At 37.7% G+C, this 20,042-nt stretch overlaps 1 protein-coding gene and 1 pseudogene across 5 annotated transcripts in view; one reads left to right on the top strand and one right to left on the bottom strand.

The window, feature by feature from the left end:
- Window positions 1–20,042, bottom strand: part of DNAI4 (dynein axonemal intermediate chain 4) — a 172,707-nt gene that overhangs the window by 80,202 nt on the left and 72,463 nt on the right. The window lies entirely within an intron of this gene.
- LOC139439563 (ganglioside-induced differentiation-associated protein 1-like) lies at window positions 6,801–18,177 on the top strand (annotated as a pseudogene).

The following is a 20,042-nucleotide window of genomic DNA, read 5'->3' as shown; positions in this document are numbered from 1 at the left end:
TTTCTACTCTCTAGGAAAAACATACTATGGTTTTACAAAAATATCAGGAAGAGGATAAAGAAATAAATCATGGGACACCTTAAGAGATCTTTAGTCATCACACTATCACAAATACTTTAGTGCCCTAGTGATACCTCCAACATTATCCTCACCATCCTTCCTTAAAATCACTTCCCTCTGCTCTGCATAATGATGCAGCATCCATCATCCATGTGGAATCTAAACCCCCTCTTGATGTAGAGGGGGACTGGACATAGCCATCCCAGGTCCACAAGATGGAGGAATAGAGTATGGATTAGAGTGGACTTACTGGTGTTCTGCTAGGGAAATATTGTGATTAGTAAGGGAAGAAATTGTAGTAGTGATGTGGAGAGAGTGGCCACGGTGGCTGCTGATGGTCAGGAGAGGGAAGAAGAGATATGGTGTGGGGGCATTTTCAGAATTTGGAGTTGTCCTAGGTGGTGCTGCAGGGATGGATGCTGTACGTTGTGTGTACTGCCATGCCCCACTGGGTGGACTGGGGTAGAGTGTAGACTACAATGTGGACCACTGTCTATGTGCTGCAGCGGTTCTTCAGAACGTATTCACCGGGTGCAGTGGATGTGCCACAATGATGGAAGAGTTTGTTGATGTGGGAGGGGTGGCGTGGGTGGGGTGGGTATTATATGGAGAACTCATATTTTTTTAATGTAACATTTAAAAGAAAATAAAGAAAAAAATTTTCTTAAAACAAACAAACAAACAGTGATGCAGCATAATTCCAGCAGTTCATCAATTATATGGCTGGTGATATGAACCAGGATAACCATGTTAAATTCAACAGATGTTTTTATTTGTAATCATCTGATTCTGTTTTACAATACCCTATATAACTATCATGTGAAAAACTTGTATTAGGAAAATGATAGACTCTCTTCTCAAGAAATTTGTAGAGCTGTATGTTTATTTTCTCTTTTAAAACTCAAGGCACATAGCTTGAGAAATATTGTGTCTTAAGTTAATTAAAGTTATTCAAATGACCAAATATAATCATGGTCCCCACATTAAAGTTGGCAATGTTATTTATCTTCAAATAAAAAAAAAAAACCCAAATCCCTTTCACTGCTAATTTAAAATGCTGATATAGCAAATTTATCAGTGATCATATAATAGTATGTTCCTACATGCTAAATTAAACTTTCAGCTAAAGGAAAGTGACTTAAAAAGAATATGAATCTAATACATTCAGCCACTTCATTCTTAGAACTATTATTTTTTCAAATGTAATATGAAGGAGTATTGGTCTAAAGATGTTTTCAGAGGGTAAAAATGTTAAATCACTTTTCATAATAATATAGTTATCTTCATGATCTTATCCTAATAGCATCAAAACAAAGTATGCACAGAATAAATACCTAGTATATTTTGTTAAATTGAAAGTGGTATAATTTCCATGGTCATGAAGTAAAAGATCTTAGAAAGAAATGATCTTTGAATTACCTAGATTTCTTTTTCTGTCCTTTAACTGATAGTCTGGTAAGTTTAGCATATAGGAATGTATTGTTAGATGATTACTGATAAAATAATTGTTATAAATTATCAATGAAAGAAATGGGGATGATTTAAAGTTTTTCCTTATTTGAAGACAACAAATAACACTGCTAATTTTACTTTGAGACCATTGTTAAATTTTTGCATTTGAATAAAAAAGTTTAAAGAACCTAAGACCCAAAACACCTACCATGATACCATGTGCAAGATGGATAACAATGAATGCTTGCTAATTTCCAAGTTTACAGTTATTTACTATGAAAGAAAGTTTCCTTTAGTATGAAAAATAAGTATCATTCAGGACAACTCCAACCTGAAAATGCCCCCATATCACTTCTCTTCTTCCCTCTCCCTGTCCTCAGCAACCCCCGTGGCCACTGTCTCCACATCAATAATACAATTTCTTTCATTGCTAGAGTCACAATAGTTCTATGGTAGAATACCAGTAAGTCCACTCTAATCCATATTTTATTCCTCCAACCTGCAGATCCTGGGATGGCAATGTCCACTCCATCTCTATATCAAGAGAGGGCTTAGATCCCACATGGCTTATGGATGCGAGTCTCCTGCTTGCAGTTGTAGACTCTCTCAGTTCCCTGGTAGAGTGGTTGACCATCCTCATCTCCGTTAGTTGACCTGGGTTAAGTCCAACGAACTGGAGAATAGGTATTGCAACTCTCTGAGGCTCAGAGCCAAGCTGGCACATGGACATTCCAGATATTCAAGTCTCCTGAGCATATACCAACCCCATGTGCCACACTGATGAAAGAAGTTGATGTGGGAGGAGTGGGGAGTGGGGGAAGTGGGGTATATGGGAATCTCTTATATTTTTTAATGTAACATTTTGTATGATCTCTATATCTTTTGAAAAGATAATAAAAATTTGCTAAAAAAAGTATTACCAACTATACCTGTTTTTCCAGCATTAATGAGGCAGAAATGTCTAAAAGTTTTTAGATTGCTTTAGAGTGTATCTACTAGTTTAATTCAGAACATAAAAGAGTACCTGTTGGCAACATAACATGTAGGAAAATGATTTTATTTTATAGCTGATAAAAAGACATGATCACTGTAAAAAATAAAAAGATAGGGAAGTGGCTGTGGCTCAATCAGTTGGACTCCCATCTACCATACGGGAGGCCCTGGGTTCGTATTCTAGGGCCTCCTTGTGAAGGCAGGCTCGCCCGCATGCTGCAGAGTGCTGCCCGGCCTGCAAGCACTGTGGAGCACTGCCCAGCCCACAGATGCTGCAGAGTGCTGCCCAGCCCACAAGCACCTTGGAGAGCCAACTCAGCAAGGTGACACAACAATAAAAGGGAGACAAGAAAAACACAGAAAAGAGAACAATGAATGGACAAAGAACAGACAGCAAGCAAGCAAAAAAGGTGGAGGGGAAATAAAATAAATAAATACAGACACAGAAGAATGCACAGCGAATGGACACAGAGAGCAGACAGCATGCAAAAAGCCACAAGGGGGAATGGATTAAAAAAATAATAATAAAATAAAAAGATAATACAGAAAGCTATAAGGCAGATAAGTACCACTTGGATTTCCAGCACCAAGAAGCACTAACTGCTAACATTTCAGTGTATGTATTTCTGAATTCACATATACATGTATTTATACATGAACACACACATATGTATAATTTTGAATAAAAATTAGCTCATATCATACATACTTTTATAAAAACTTTTCATTGAAGTTATTACATAGAAAATAAGTTTGCTTTATTAAACCTACAAAATCATAGGATTTACATGTATTTTCAACTTAGCCAGCAGCTAAACTATATATGTAATTAATATATATAGGATTGAATTATATACCCCAATTTATACATACTCTTGGTCTATATCTGCATTCCTGTGGCTATGAATCCACTGTAAATAATATCACACGTTATTTTAGCTAATGTGTGGCCCAAATGAATGAGATTGGGCCGGATTACTGGAATTCTTTATAAAAAGAATACATTCAAACATAAAAGGAGAAAGCCAAGGGGAGGAGCTGGAAACTGGAAGTGAACGGAATCTAGAAAAGAAAGGAGATGATGACATGTGACAGAAAAGCGAAGGAATCTAAGATTTGCCATCCAGCCAGAATGTTACTAACTCTGGGAGGAAGGAAGAAAGCCTTCTAGCCTCTGAAGCCAATAAATTCCTGTCGTTTAAGCCAACCCATTCATTGTGTGGTACTTTCCATGGCATTCAGGTAAATTAAGACTATATAACATATACATACACAAACACACAGATGGGAAACTTGTACCCACTTTTTACAGAGGGAACTTTTTTACAGAGGGAACTTCAACTAAATTAACAATTCTAGCTTCAATCTGTTTCTCTGCTTTAGTTTCCTGGGCTGCTCAAGCAAATACCAATGCAATAGCTTGGCTTAAACAAGAAATTATTAGCTTGTGATTTTGAGTGTAAAAGAAAGTTCAAATCAATATATTATCAAGGTGATGCTTTCTCACCAAAGACTGTGACATTCTGGGGTGGCTGCCAATGATCCTTGGTTCCTCTGTCACATGGCAAGGTACATGTCAGCAACTAATGATCTCTTCCTTCTCTGCTAGGTTCTGTTTCAGTTTCTTGCTTCCTGTGGCTTTCTAAACTGAATTTCATTCGCACATCTCTCTTCTCTTATAAAGGACTCCAGTAGTAGGAATAAGACCTGTCTTGACTGACCTGAGCTACACCGTACCTGAAATAACCTCACTAAAAGGTCCTACTTACAATGGATTCACAAGCACAAAAATGGTTTGGATTTATGAACATGTTTTCCTGGGGTAGTATTCACTCATTTCCAGGGAAAGAGATGTGACTATTATGATAGAATTTAGGAAAAGGAATTGCAGCTCAGTCACTTCTGAATTCTTTTGTTAGATATGCTGACCTGCAGAAAGAATGCATTCTGATCAGTTTCACCCTTTCAGGGAAGGACTAATGTAGTTGTGCCAGGAACTGTTTGGTAAGATCTCTGAAGGGAACAACTAGCAAGACCACTTAGATGCATATTTAAGGCTATATTTTTCAACTAGCCTCATATGACACCTGCATCTATCTTTAATTTTGTCCAAACCCAGGGAGGAAGTAGGTATACATTTTTACTGATTCATAAATCCCTAATATTTAGTTGGTCTGTAACATCTGCTACAGAAGCTTTTAGTGTCCTGCATATATCTCTTCTGCCTTACTTCTCACTGCCCATATCCCCTCTGCCTTAACTCTTACTTGTGAATTTCCAGCTGCCAGCACCTGCGTTTCTTTGCCTGGGGCCATCTTTGGCCTCCAGAGCCACTTTGATGGTCGAAAATCAGGTAAGAAATGACAGGGAACTAAGATACCTCTCAGCCCTCAAAAAATGACTTAGAAATTTGGACCCTCAGAAGGGATAAGTCTAGCTCCCAGTGTTCTATAGTAGAAGTGTACTCCAGATGAACAAAGGTAATGTGCTTGATAACATACCCTTTATTACCCACCTGCCTGTGGGTATTACCCTTTCCTGTCTCACTTGCTCAATATCTGACAAAAGTTTCTTAGGTTCATGTCCAAAATAAACAACTTGCATGGAAATTCTTTCCTGAGTCTCTATCTTGGAAAGTCCCATATACAAACCTCCTATATGTATACCTATATAATATATCGTCTACTGTTGAAAACTGGAATAGCAAATACCTACATAGATGCAGAAGAGAAAAAGATTGTCACTATTAGATAAGGAGTCCTAGGAGATGATAATCAGAACTGTCCCTGGGTCATACATTGACTTCAGCTTCCCTGAGCATTTATAGGGGCCACTTAAGGGAACTCATAAGATAAGAAAAGACCATGAGCAAATCCTGGAAAATACAAAGCTTAACCCATTGGGGGCACCAAGCAAGCTAGGCACTTGACTGTCCAGTGAAAATATGGCCAGGGTAAATGGGCAGCTCTTACCATGACCTTTCTGCAGCTCTCAGGAGTAGGCAAAAATGAAACATATCTGTGTGGTGAAAAGAGTTTCCTGAGCTTCTCTGAGCAGCCCTCAGGGAAAGGAGATCAGGAACTAAATTAAGAATGGTAAAGAAATGCAAGATATAGAGAAGAATCTGGGCACATTCACCCGAGCATTTTGTACTCAGGTCTTAAAAGTAATACACCAGGAAGATAAAGGATTAGAGAGGCAGAAGGATCACTTCTCTCCCAGAAAAAAAATAGCTAGAGGACAGTTAGAGACTGTATGGAGGGCTGCTATGGGGCTCAGGACACCAAGGGAAGCCAAGGTACTAGTCAGATGAGTGGTGAAGGAAAGGAGTCTCAGCTGGCTGAAAAATCCCACAAGTAAAGCTGCAGAGGCAGAAGCTGGTGCACATTTCCCACACACTAAGAGCAAATGGTAGTCTGTATACTGCAGCAGCTGTGGATTGCAGTGGCTGCATACTGAGGGGGTTGCAGGGATCCTCTTCCTCAAGAAAGGGGAGAGGAAGGGACATAGCCTACAGAAAGTTCAGATTTTGGCCAGTAAACTTGGTCTGCTGCATTGGAAGGGTCTCATACTTCCAGGCCAGGTGGAACTGCGAGATTGTTTGCACTGAAAACTGGCAGCTAAAGACATTTGCCTTCTCAAACACCCTCTCTACTGGCTCTGGCTGGTTGCTGAGGTGGCAGAGGGAGGGAGGGTGTAGGGTACCAAGGGAGGAGAACAGCTTCTCAGAAAGTTTGTTTGTGAGGCTCCACCAGCCCTGAGGACATTGCTTCTATACCACTCACTGCAGAGTTATACTGAAGGCAATCCCCCAGCACCTGAGGTCTGAGCTGAGAGGTCTACCAAAGAGCACCGGCTCTTGGAAGACCAAAAAAGTGCATAAAAAGGGAAAAATAATAATAAATAAATAAAAGAGGCAATCAGGTGTCTTTACTGCCCTGCTCTCCAAGGTCCCTGGAAACTGGCTTGCACCCCATTACTGGGTCCTTAGCCCTGGTTTGAGCAGTTAACCAGAGACAATCCTAAATGTCTATAACAAGTTGAACCAGTAGTAGCACAGTAGTAAGAACAGTAGTAGCACATAGATACTTAACAGTAAAGCAAGACAGAGAAACTGAATATCAGAGTAAACTCAGCATCAGAATCAGATGCCTAGACATTAGCAAAAAATTACAAGCCATACTAAGAAAAAGGAAGATATGGTTCACGCAAAGGAACAGATTAAAGCTCCTGATGAAACAAAGAATTTGAAACAGCTTATCAGTTAGGTTCATACAAATCTTCTAAATCAAATCATGGAGTTGAAAGACAATATGACTGAAGAAATAAAAGACATTAAGAAGACACTAGGTGAACACAAAGAAAAATGTGAGATCTTAGGTAGAAAAATAATAGAACCTATGAGACTGAAAGACACAGTAAGTGAGATTAAAAATACAACGGAAGCACACAACAGCAGTTTGAAACCATGGAAGAAAGAATCATCAGTGTGGAGGAAAGAAGAACAGAAATTGAAAAGAGAAAAATAGGGGGAGAAAAAAATGGGGAAAATTGAGCAGAGGCTCAAGGAGTTGATGATATCACAAAACACACCAACATATGTGTTACAGAGTTCTAGAAGAGAAGAGAAGGGAAAAGTAGCAGAAAGAGTATTTGAGGAAATAATGGCCGAAAATTTCCCAACTCTCATGAAAAGACATGAATATACGTATCCAGGATGCACAATGTACTCCAATTAGAATAAATCAAAATAGACCTACCCCAAGACTCATAATATGCAGAATATCAAATGCCAAAGAAAAACAGAAAATTCTGAAAGCAGAAAGGGAGAAGTGAAATACCACAGACAAGGGGTGCCCAATTAGACTAAGTGCAGATAGATCTTCAGAAACCATGGACACAAGAAGGCAGTAGTATGATATAATTAAGTTATTGAAAGAGAAAAACTGCCAGCCAAGAATTCTTAAAATGGTCAAACTGTCCTTCAAATATGATGGTGAGTTTTAAATATTCACAGATAAACAGAAACTAAGAAAGTTCATAAAAAAGAATCTAGCTCTGCAGGAAACACTAAAGGGAGTTCTGCAGCCAGAAAAGAAAAGATGAGAGAGATGCTCGGATGAGAATGTAGACTATCAGAGTAACCAAAAGGGTAAAAAGAGATATAAAAATAAGATATGACTTATGAAAGTCAAAGGATAAAATGGTTGAAGAAAGTAAGGCCTGCACAGTAATAACATTGAATGTTAATGGATTAAACTCACCAATCAGAAGACATAGGCTGTCAGAATGGACAAGAAGACATAAGCCATCCAAATGCATATGCTGACTCATCTTAGCCCCAAGGATGCAAATAGAATGAAAGTGAAAGTTTGGAAAAAGATATTTCATGGAAATTGTAACCAAAAGAGAGAGCAGGAGTAGCTGGTGTCAAACAAAACAGACTTTAAATGCAAAAAAGTGATAAGATGCAGAAAGCCATTATTATTAAAAGGGACAATCCATCAAGAAGGAGTAATAGTCATAATATCAATGTACCTAACCAGGGTGGCCCAAAAATATGTGAGGTAAACTCTGGCAAAACTGAAAGGAGAAATAGATGTCTCCACAATAATAACTGGAGACTTCAACATGCCACTCACATTAAAAGAAAGAACAGGGGAGCAGATGTGGCTCAAGCAATTGGGTGCCCTCCTCCTACATGGGTGGCCCCAAGTTCGGTTCCTATTGTCTCCTAAAGAAGATGAGCCACAACAAGCCAAAGTGGCTCAAGCAGTTGGGCACTTGCCTACCACATGGAAGGTCCCAGGTTTGGTTCCTGGTACCTCCTGAGAAAGATGAGCAGGCAGATGAGGGAGCCATCTTGGGGGGATTAACAAATTTTAAAAATACATTAAAAAGTAAAAAAAAAGGATAGAACACCTAGATGTAAGATCAATAAGAAAACAGAGAATTGAACAATATAATAAAGCTGGACCTGACAGACATATACAGAACATGGTACTCCAAATCAGCAGGTTATACATTCTTCTCAAGAGCTCATGGATGTTAATCCAGGACAGAACACATGTTGGGCCACAACACAGCTCTTAATAAATATAAGAAGACTGAAATTAAATACATAGCACCTTCTCAATCATAATGGAATAAAGCTGCATATCTTTAATAGGCAGAAAAGGGGAAATTTTTCATATATATGGAGACGAACAATCAGTGGGTCAAAAAAGAAACTGGAAGAGAAATCAGTAGATATTTCAAGATGAATGAAAATAGGAACAAAACTTATCAGAACTATGAGATACAGTAAAGACTATCCTGAAAAGGAAATTAATAGCCTTAAATGCCTATATTAAAAAAGAAAAAGCTAAAACCAAAGATCTAAATAAACAGCTGGAGAAACTAGAAAAAAGGCATAAATCCAATCCCAAAGCAAGCAGAAAGAAATAATAAAGATCAGAACAGAAATAAATGAAATTGAGGACAAAAAAAAAAAAAACAAAACAAAACAATAGAGAAAATCAACAAAACCATAAAGTTGTTCTTTGAGAAAATCAATAAAATTGACAAACCCTTAGAAAGACTAACAAAGAAAAAAAAGAGAGAAGATGCAAATAAATAAAATCAGTAATGAAAGATGAACATTACAACCGACCCCACAGAAATAAAAAGGATCATAAGAGGATCTTATGAGAAACTGAATGCCAACATATTAGACAACTTAAATGAAATGGACAAATCCTATAATGCGCAAATAACCTATATTCATGCTACAAGAAATACAGAAACTCAACAAAGCAATCACATTTAAAGAGATTGAATCAGTCATCAAAAATCTTCCAACAAATAAAAGTCCAGGATCAGATGACTTCCTAGGTAAATTCTACCAAGCATTTTGAGAAGAATTAACACTGACCCTGTTTAATATTTTCCAAAAAATTGAATATGACATAAAACTACCCAACACATTTTATGAAGTGAACATCACCTTAATAGCCAAAGACAGATAAAGACACTACAAGATAAGAAAATTACAAACCATCTCTCTAATGAACATAGATGCAAAAGTTCTTAACAAAATACCTGCAAATAGAATCCAACAGCATATTAAAAGAATTATACAACATAATCAAGTGGGTTTTATCCCAGGTATGCAAGGGTGGTTCAACATAAGAAAATCAATTAATATATTAAAAACAAACAAACATGATCATCTTGATTGAAAAGGCATTTGATAAAATTCAGCATCAGAAGGAAAGTTCCTCAACAGAACAAAGGGCATACATGAAAGTCCCACAGCCAACATGATAATCAATGTGGAGAGGTTGAACACTTTCCCTCTAAGATCAAGAACAAGACTGGGATACTCATGGTCACAACTATTATTCAACATTCTACTAGAAGTTTTAGCTAGAGCAATTAGGCAAGAAAAACAAATAAAAGGCATCCAAATTGGCAAAGAGGAAGTAAATCTCTCATTATTCACAGATGACATGACCATACATTTATAAAATCCCAAAATATCTACAACAATGCTATTAGAGCTAATAAATGAGTTCAGCAAAGTGGCAAGATATAAGATCAACACAGAAAAAATCAGTAGCATTTCTATACACTAGTAATGAGCAAGTTGAGGAGGAAACCAAGAAAAAAATTCCATTCACAAGAGCATCAAAAAGACTCAAATATCGAGGAATAAATTTAACTAGGAATGTAAAGGATATGTATCCAGAAAAGTACAAAACACTGCTAAAAGAAATCAAGGAAGAACTAAACAAATGGAAGGACATTCCCTGTTCATGGATTATAAGACTAAACATCATGAAAATGTCATTTCTACCCACATTTATTTATAGAGTCAATGCAATACCAATCAAAATTCCAACAGCCTACTTTACAGGAAGAGAAAAGTCAACTAACAAATTTATTTGGAAGAAAAAGGGGTCCTGAATAGCCAAAAACATCCTAAAAAAGAAGAGTGAAGTCAGAGAACTCACACTTTCTAAATTTGAAATAATCCTGGCCTAAAGATAGACACATTGACCAATTGAATTGAATTGAGAGTTCAAAAAAAGATCCTTACCTCTATGGTCAACTGGCTTTTTTTTTCTTCTAATTTTCAACTTTTTATTTTGAAATACTTTCAAACTTACAGGACAGTTACAAAAATAGAGCACACTGCATACACAGAACTGCATTATACCCCTTTCCGCCCAGATACCCAGACCCATCAATTTTAACATTTGACCACATCTGCCATATCATTCCACCTATCTCTCCATCAACCTATCAATCCATCTATTTATCTATTCATCTATCAATACATTTTCTGAAATCTTGAGTGTAAGCGGAATACACCATATTCCTTGCATACTTAATACTGTCATGTACATTTCCTAGGACCAAGGATATTCACTTATGTATACACCTTAAAATTAAGTTATCAGTTTCAATAAATTTAGCACTGATATAAAAGTTATAGTCTACATTTTGTTTTTCTGTTTTTCCTATATCCCAGTAATGTCCCTTAGAACCTTCCCTCCTTCCTTGTTAGATACCATCCAAGATCATGTATTGCATTTAATTGTCAGTTTCTTTGGTTGCTTTGTTTTTTAATTGTGGGGACATTATAATATTGCAGTATCCTCAACCATTACTAAACTTTCTCACTTTTTTCCATAGAGAAACTCTATGCCATTCTGTATTAGCATCCCATTCCCTATGCCCCATACCCCTGGCAACCTGAATTCTTATTTCTGTCTCTATGGACATGCATATTAGCTGATATTTTCTTTGCAGTTGGGCCTTTAATTTAACTTTCTAAATCTATAAAAATTTTGCTTTGATACCCAGTTAGCTTCAATAGTATATACAAACAATGTTTTTACACTCCTCTTTGCTCCCACCTTTGTAGTTCTTGTCACAACCCACTAATTTATCATTACATTTTATGTATTTGCCTTTTAGATCCTATAGGAAATAAAAAGTAGTGCTACAAACCAAAAAATACAAGAGTACTGGCATTTATAATTACCCCTGTCATGAACCTCACCAGAGATCTTTATTTCTTCATGAGACTTCAATATACTGTCTATTGTACTTTCCTTTCAACCTCCAGAACTCTCTGAGCATCTCCTGTAAGGCCAGTTTAGTAGTGAGAAACTTCCTCAACTTTTGTTTATCTGGGAATATCTTAAACTCGCCCTCATTTTTGAAAGAATTTTGCCAGCTATAGAATTCTTGATTGGCAGTTTTTTAATTGCAGTACTTTAATTGTATTGAGTCTTCCTTGTATGTAATATGTTGTTTTTCTCTTGCAGCTTTCAGAATTCTCTATCTCTGACATTTGTCAGTTTAATTATGACATGCTGAGGCATGGGTCTTTTTTGGTGTATCCTGTTTGGAGTACGCTGAATGTCCTGGTTGTGCAAATTCATGTCTTTCATTAAATTTGGGAAGTTTTCAGCCATTATTTCTTTGAATATTCTCTCTGCTCCTTTTTCTTCTACTTCTGGGATTCTCACAATGTATATATTGGTATGCTTGATTGTGTCCCACAGGTTTCTCAGGCTCTGTTTATCTTCCTTCATTCTTTGTTCCTTCTCCTCAGATGTATGATTTCAGTTGTCTCATCTTCAAGTTCACTGATTCTTTCAACTCCAATCTATTAAATCTCTCTAGGGAATAAAATTTTTGCTACTGTGGTCTTTGGTTCTCTTTGGTACCTTTTTGTAATCACCATATCTCTATTTATATTTACTTTGTTTTCATCTATTGTTTTCCTGTTATCCTTTAGTTCTCTGCCCATTGTTTCCTTTTAGCTCTTTTAGTATATTTAAGACCATTTTTAAAAAGTCTCTGTCTGGTTGTTCCAAGACTGGTCCTCCTCATTGATGGTTCCCAATGATTTAATTTTGTCTTTTGTCTGGGCCATCACTTCCTGTTTGTTTGTTTTATAGTCTTTTGTTGAAACCTGGACCTTTTGATAATTGAATGATATATCATTGCTGGAATTTTGACCATGAGACTTCTTAAGCTTGTATCTGGCTAGTGTTATGGAAAGGAAAACACCTTTCTTAGACTTTGCAGATTGTATGGACAACTGAATTTTGATAAGTGCACAATGTCCACTTTTCTTGGACAGAACAGGCTCTTCAACAAATGCTGGGAGAACTGTATATCTATAACCAAAAGAATGGAAGAGGACCCCTATCTCACTCCCTATGGAAGAATCAACTCAAAATGGATCAAAGATCTAAACATAAAAACCAGGACCATAAAACTCCCAGAAGATAATGTAAGGAAATATGTATAAGACCTTACACCAAAAACATGAGCAACAAAAGAAAAAATAGATAAATGGGACCTCCTCAAAACTAAACACTTCTGTACCTCAAAGGACTCTGTGACAAGGGTAAAAAGGCATCCTATACAATGTGAGAAAATATTTGGAAAACACACATCCACCAATATTCATAATATATAAAGAGATATAATATTCATAATATATAAAGAGATCCTACAACTCAACAATAAAGAGAAAAATGACTTGATTAAAAACTGGGCAAAGACCTAAATAGACATTTTTCTGAAGAAGAAATACAATGGTGAAAAAACACATGAAAAATGCTCAGCATCACTGGCTATTAGGGAAATGCAAATCAAAGCTAAAATGAGATATCATTTCATACCTACTAGAATGGCCACTATTAACAGAACAGAAAACTACAAGCATTGAGAGGATGTGGAGAGATAGGAATACTTATTCACTGTTGGTGGGAATGTAGAATGGTACAGCCACTTTGGAAGTCTGGCAGTTCCTAAGGAAGTTTGATACAGATCTACTACGTGACCTGGCAGTACCACTACTATTATTAATAACAGGGATATAACCACAAGAACTGATAGCAGTGACACAGACATCTGCGTTCTGATATTGATAGCAACATTATTCACAATGGCCAAAATATGGAAACCATTCAGTTGTTCGTCAACTGAAAAATGGATAAACAAACTGTGGTATATATGCATGATGAAATGTTATTCAGCTGTAAGAAGAAATAAAGAAAACATCTTCAAAACACATGTGATGGTTAATTTTGTGTGTCATCTTGGCCAGGCTATGGTGTCAAATTGTTTGGTCAGGTAAGCACTGGCCTAATTGTTACTGTGAGGGTATTTCATTGATTTAAATGACCAATAAATTAATTGCACCTATGCTAATTACATCTAAAATCAACTGAGATTGTCTTCAGCAATGAGAGAGTACAATTAGTTGAATGCCTTAAAAGGAGAAGTAATATTTCACCAGTCAGAAGGAAAATTTTCCATTTCTACTTCAGGCAGCCAGTTTTTCCTGAAGAATTCAACGAAACTGTCATTGGAGTTCTCAGTTTGCAACCTGCCCAATAAAATTTTTATTTGTGCATCCCCATAGTTGTGTGAGACAATTTTATAAAATCTCATAATATTTACAGCTATCTCCTGTTGGTTCTGTTTCACCAGACAACCCTGAGTAAATACAGCTTGGTACTGGGAGTGGTTCCTGAGAAACAGAGTCTTAAAAATGAGATTTCTGAATTGGTTCTGGGTTTTTGCAATTGGCTCTCTACTCTGATTAGATTCAAAGGCACTAATGACCACTTCAATAATCAACATCCTCTGGTAATTTGTGCTGTGAGTTGGCAAAAGAAATTGAATATGGCTACTTCCATGCTTATAAGAGTCAAGGCTCTGGGTCAGAGTGCTTTTGACACCATAGGAACAGCTGTCACTGAACTGGGATGTTTAAACAAAATGGGGGTGATTGGATCCTGAGTTGGCAGAAGCCAAGTGGCAGCATTTAATCACCAAAGACAAAGTGGGCAAAGCTACCTCAATGAATAGAGGACTCAAAGCAGCAATCAAAATAGTCAGATTCACAGACAGTCATGGCATTGATAGATCATGGGGCACCTAGAAATAAAATATATGAGTAGTCTACTAAATTCCTACTTCATCTGTAAAACCATAAGAGTTCCAGGTCAAGTTAACGAAAATCTAAATTAAATTACAGTAACAGAGATTCATAGTTCCTTAATCATTTTCCAAACTTGAGACAGTTTACAGAACCAGAGCCCCTTGAAAGAGATGAAGGTCAGATCCCCTTAGGCAAGAAAGCCAGTTACACTGTCAAAGGTATACTGTTAATCTTCCTCCCACCTTTCCCCAAAGATACCCTGGCCTTTTGCCAGAATAACTGTGCACTGGGGAGAAGGAAATGATCAGACACTGACTCAGAAGTGACAATTATTCCAGGAAACTCAAAATGTCACCATGTGATATATGACTGACAGGGAGCTGTACAGAACATATGTCCAGGGTGCATGGTAATGTTTGGATATACTCATAGTGGCAACAATTAAAAACCACAGTAGGGGGGGTACTGGGTTCCTGGCCAGTGGTGCTCTGTCGTGGTCCCTAGGGGAGCAGCGACAGTCTCCCAGGTACAGTGGTGGGGACCGGGAGGGAGTGAGGGTTCAACAGTGAGCCCCAGATGCTAATGACTATGCTTGTGAGCTGATAAACCCAAAATAAGAACAAGGCCTAGAGCAACTTTGTGCCTGGGAATTTCCTTCTGTCAGCCTTCATGTTACTCAAATGTGGCCAGTCTCGAAGCCAAACTCAGCATGTAAATGCAATGCCTTCCCCCCAGCGCGGGACATGACACCCGGGGATGAGCCTCCCTGGCAACGAGGGACCACTATCAGCTACCAACTGATGATGCAACTGGAAAATGACCTTATACGGAAGGTTCAAAGCGGATCAGCAGAATATCCATGTCTACATAAAATACCATGACTTTAAAATGCTGTTTGACCTAAAGTAAGGGGGAAATGGAAAGGAGAAATGAGTTTATATGGCTACGAGTTTCTAAAAAAGAGTCTGGAGGCTGGCAGAAAGTTTGCCCTCATGCACAACTGAGCAGAGTCAGAGAGACAGATAAAGCAGATACAACCCCCAGATATTGGTTCCTTTGAGGGCTAAAGAGACCCATGGGAGTTATGGTCATGGCCGATGGGGTTAACTATCAGGGCAGATGGCCCCTCTTTGGAAATGGTGTTTATGTGTGATGAATCTGGACTCAGATGGGATCTCCCTTCATAAGACTTTCATGCTAATGTGCTGGAGGTGCAGTTAATGTTGGGGTTTAAGATATATTTAGGGGATTTGAATCTCTGGACTGACAATGTGATAGCCAGATCCTGAGCCTCAACAGACTCCAGCACCTACAATCTGATTTATTGGACTTACCACACTCAGCTAAGATGGAGTTGAAGAAGGACAACCACCACACCATGGAGCCTAGAGTGATTACAACTGAAAATGGGAGGATTGCATCCAGCATCCAGGTGGAATCTGAGCCTCCTCTTGACATAGAGGTGCAATGGACACAACCAATCCAATGTCCACATAGAAGAGGTGGCATTGGATTGGGAAAAGTGGACATAATGGACAAAGGGTATGGGGAAAGGCAGGAAGAGATGAGAGGTGGAGGCGTCTTCGGGACATGGAGCTGCCCTGGATGGTGCTTCAGAGGTAATCACCGGACATTGTAAATCCTCACAGGGCCCACTTGATGGAATAGAGGAGAGTATGGGCCATGATGTGAACCAATGTATATGAGGTGCAGAGGTGCCCAAAGATGTACTTACCAAATCCAATGGATGTGTCATGATGATGGGAACGAGTGTTGTTGGGGGGGGGGAGAGGGGGGGTGGGGGGGTGGGGTTGAATGGGACCTCACATATATATTTTTAATGTAATATTATTACAAAGTCAATAAAAAATAAAAAAATTAAAAAAAAAATGTCACCATGGTACACCAGTCAGAGTAGGGGCATATGGAGTTCAGCTGATTAAACAAGTTTTAGTTCAGGTCCATTTCACAGTGGGTCCAGTGGGTCTCTGGACTCATTCTATGCTTATTTTGGGATTCTATTGTTAAGTAATAAACACATATTTATAATTGCTATATCTTGATGAATTAAACTTTCTATCAATAAATCATGTCCTTATATGTCTCCTTTGGCAAATTCTCATGTAGAATATTTTATCTACAGTGACTCCAGGTTTCTTTTGGTTAAAATTTGCATCCTTTCACTTTTGATCTATTTATGTCTTTGAATATAAAGTAGCCTGTTGTACATACAATATCACTGGAACAGGTTTTTAAAAATTGTTCTGCCAATCTCTGTATTTTAAAATAATTACTGATAAAGAAGGACTTACTTCTGCCATTTTACTATTTGTATTCTATATATCTTATATCCCTTTTATTCTTCATTTATTGTTATTGCCTTGTTTTTTTAAATTGATTTTTCTGTAGTATACCATTTTGATTTCCCCTCACAGCCTGCCCAAGACTTGTTTTCTCCCGTGGTCTCTCCAGGATGCAGTGACTCTAAGAACGTGGCACGTGGATTTGGTTTTCTGTCTTATTCCCTTGGGATGCCACCTGAGACCTGGGACTTGCACCCAGCTTTGAGGAGCATCTGTGAATAGTATGCCAGCTGGTGATGTGATCGTGGGCTTCCCCACTCTCTTGGCAGGGCAGGTGTTCCTGCCCCAGAGACTAGGAAACTGGCTGCTACCTATGATGTGTTTATTTTCACTTACGTTTCAAGTCACTTTTTAAAAAAAGCAAACAGAACTGTAAGCCAGTATAACTACCTGTTGGTTCTCTGTATTTCTCTTTTTATAAAATAAAATCTTTCATTATTTATATTAGGTATATTTTCCCATATACCACCCTATTATTACCGCTTGTATTATATTGTTCATTTGTTATAATTCATGAAAGAACATTTTTATATGGGTAGTTAACTATAGTCCTCCATCTAAAATAGGTTATTTTAATAATCTTTTATCAATTGTAACAAAGGTAAGTACTATTAAAATACTACAACCATTTTTTAAAAAGTGTTACCATCAATAGTAATGGATGTTCCACACCAATGCAAGGTGTTAGTGTTAGGGTGGTGCATGGGAATCCTGTATTTTATATATGACTGTTTTGTAAACTCACAACTCCTCTAATAAAATTTCAAACAAAACCAAAATTTTTTTCAAAAAAAAAAACTAAACTCAAGAAGGCAGTACAGAGTGATTGATTGAGTAGACAGTGTTACTATGAGAGGAGTCAAAATTGCTTGACCGAGACAATGCCAAATATTTGAAGAAAATTCTTGTTGAATTTGAGAACGGCCTGAATCAGGTTGAAACTGAGTTGCAAAAAAGAAATGAAGAAACCCCAGAGGAGGACTGCCAGTCTGGGCTTTGTGGAGAATCCTTCACCCGTGCAGACGCCTTGCTTGCTGTCACATTGCATCTACTGAAGTTCCTAGGTTTGTGAGGAGAAACTAGGGAAATGGAAAGTGACTCAACTTGGAAACTATGATGAGTGTGTCTTGAAAAGAAAAACATTTAACAAGGTGTTAAGACATGTCAACAATATTTTAATCTCTGCCATGCAGACAACGGCATTCTGGTAGTCAAGGAAAGGGCCCCAAAAGTTCTTGGCATTATTACCCTTGTGGTTGGTTTCCCTGCAAAAATGGAATTTTTTTAATGCTTTTCAGAAAGAGTCTTGGCAGCATGATATTAGTACTCAGACCCAGGCCAAATTATTTTTAAGTTTGTAGGGCTCTGGCAATGGCAACTCACCCAACCATTCAACTAGACACTTGTTTTCTCATCAAGCCCCATGAAGAATTGTTCTGGGAAACTAGCAAAAACCATTATTTATTTTATTCTTTGTGTAGTTTGTGTGGGGAGAGGAGGCTGTGAAAATGTTTTTGTGGGTTGGTAACTTTGAGATTATTTATTTGTAAATCTAAACTAATGCATCCTTTAAGTATGTGTAAGGTTAAGATATGCAAATACTGACACGTGTAGAAAAGACTTTTAACTCAAAATGCCAGTTGAAGTTCTGTATTATTTGGGCAGATGATAATAGTGACCTGTGCTTGCCCATTGCTCTTCATCTGAGACTACTAGGGTACACAGAGTGTTGAGTAGTTAGCAGTATTTTCTTTTTTCTTTTTTTTTTAATATTACATTCAAAAAATATAAGAGGTCCCTACATACTCCCCACCCCCTCACCCCACTCCTCCCAAATCAACAACCTCTTTCATCATCATGGGACATTCACTGCATTTGGTGAATACATTTTGGAGCAGTATTTTCACCTTGAATTCCCAAGTCTTCTTGGAACAATGTAATAGCAGCAAAGCACAGCAGTGCTTCGTCATTCTAGTGCTAGCTTTAAGACAGAAATAGGGAAAAGGGAAAAGGGGATAATGAAGACAATCTAGTAGAGAGTGCCTCCAAGGTAATTCTTGGTTGCCTGTCCCCTTGGTAGATATTGAATTTAACTACCGTGGATACTACCTGTACATCCTCCTACACTTGAGAACCCTCAGGAAGAGAAGAAAAGAAGAAAAGGAAGTTAATGGAGAGAAGCCTGTGCTTAACATTTATGACATGTCATTTAATCTCAGTATGCATTTTAAATGCATATGAATTATGCTTATTGATTTAATAAGATTAACTGCTTACATACATGGGCATGAGATACCCATGGTAACACAACTGTCTAGCACTTACATGGAAGTCTTAAGTGACAATAAAATCCTTCCTAGGACCTTAAAAAAAAAAAAAGAAGGCAATACATACACACACATATTTTTTAGTTATTTTCTTGATGGTTACCCTGGGAATTACAATTATCTATTAAAAATATAACAATCTATTTTGAGTTTGAGTTAATACCACCTTAACTCCTAGCCTTACGTTGTCACAAATTCATGTTTATACACTGTGTGCCCACTAACATAGGTTTATAAAAATTGCTTTATGCATTTGTCTTTTAAATCATATTGGGGAAAAAAAGAATGCAAACTAAAAGCACAATAATACTGGATTTTGTATATATGTGTTCTCAATTTTTTCATATGGCATCAAGTTACTATCTAGTGCCCTTTCATTTCTGAGTGACAGATTCCCTTTGGTATTTCTTGTAGAGCAGGTCTACTAGCAACAAATCCCCTCAACTTTTGTTTATTTGGAAACTTCTCCTTCACTTATAATAAAATGTGCCAGACATAGAATTCTTTTTATTTATTTTTAGAGAAGATTTAGATTATATAAATGTTATATCAAAAATATAGGGGCTGAGAACCAGCAAGATGGAGGCAGAGTAAGGAGCTCCTAGAGTCAGCTCCTGCTATAGGACAGTTAGTAAACACCCCGAGCTATCTGGACCTAGCTGAAGCACCTGTTTGAGGGCTCTGGGAGACCAGAAGAGCATCCTGCCACATTCTTGAAGGAATGGAAGGAGGAGATTGCCCATTTGCAGAGAAGATTCCTAAGTAGAGTGCTCCACACCATGGAAGCCGGTGCCCATCCTCCACTGGAGGCACAAGCCACCTCGGGAGCTGTTCCACGGCTGGAATTGAAAGCTCCATTTCCTAAAAATTGGGGAGGAAGAGACAGTTGGG

Source organism: Dasypus novemcinctus, chromosome 9 (genome assembly GCF_030445035.2).
Source record: "Dasypus novemcinctus isolate mDasNov1 chromosome 9, mDasNov1.1.hap2, whole genome shotgun sequence".
Lineage (NCBI taxonomy): Eukaryota > Metazoa > Chordata > Mammalia > Cingulata > Dasypodidae > Dasypus > Dasypus novemcinctus.
The sequence above is the reverse complement of the archived record's forward strand: the minus strand, read 5'-3'. Positions and strand labels throughout refer to the sequence as shown.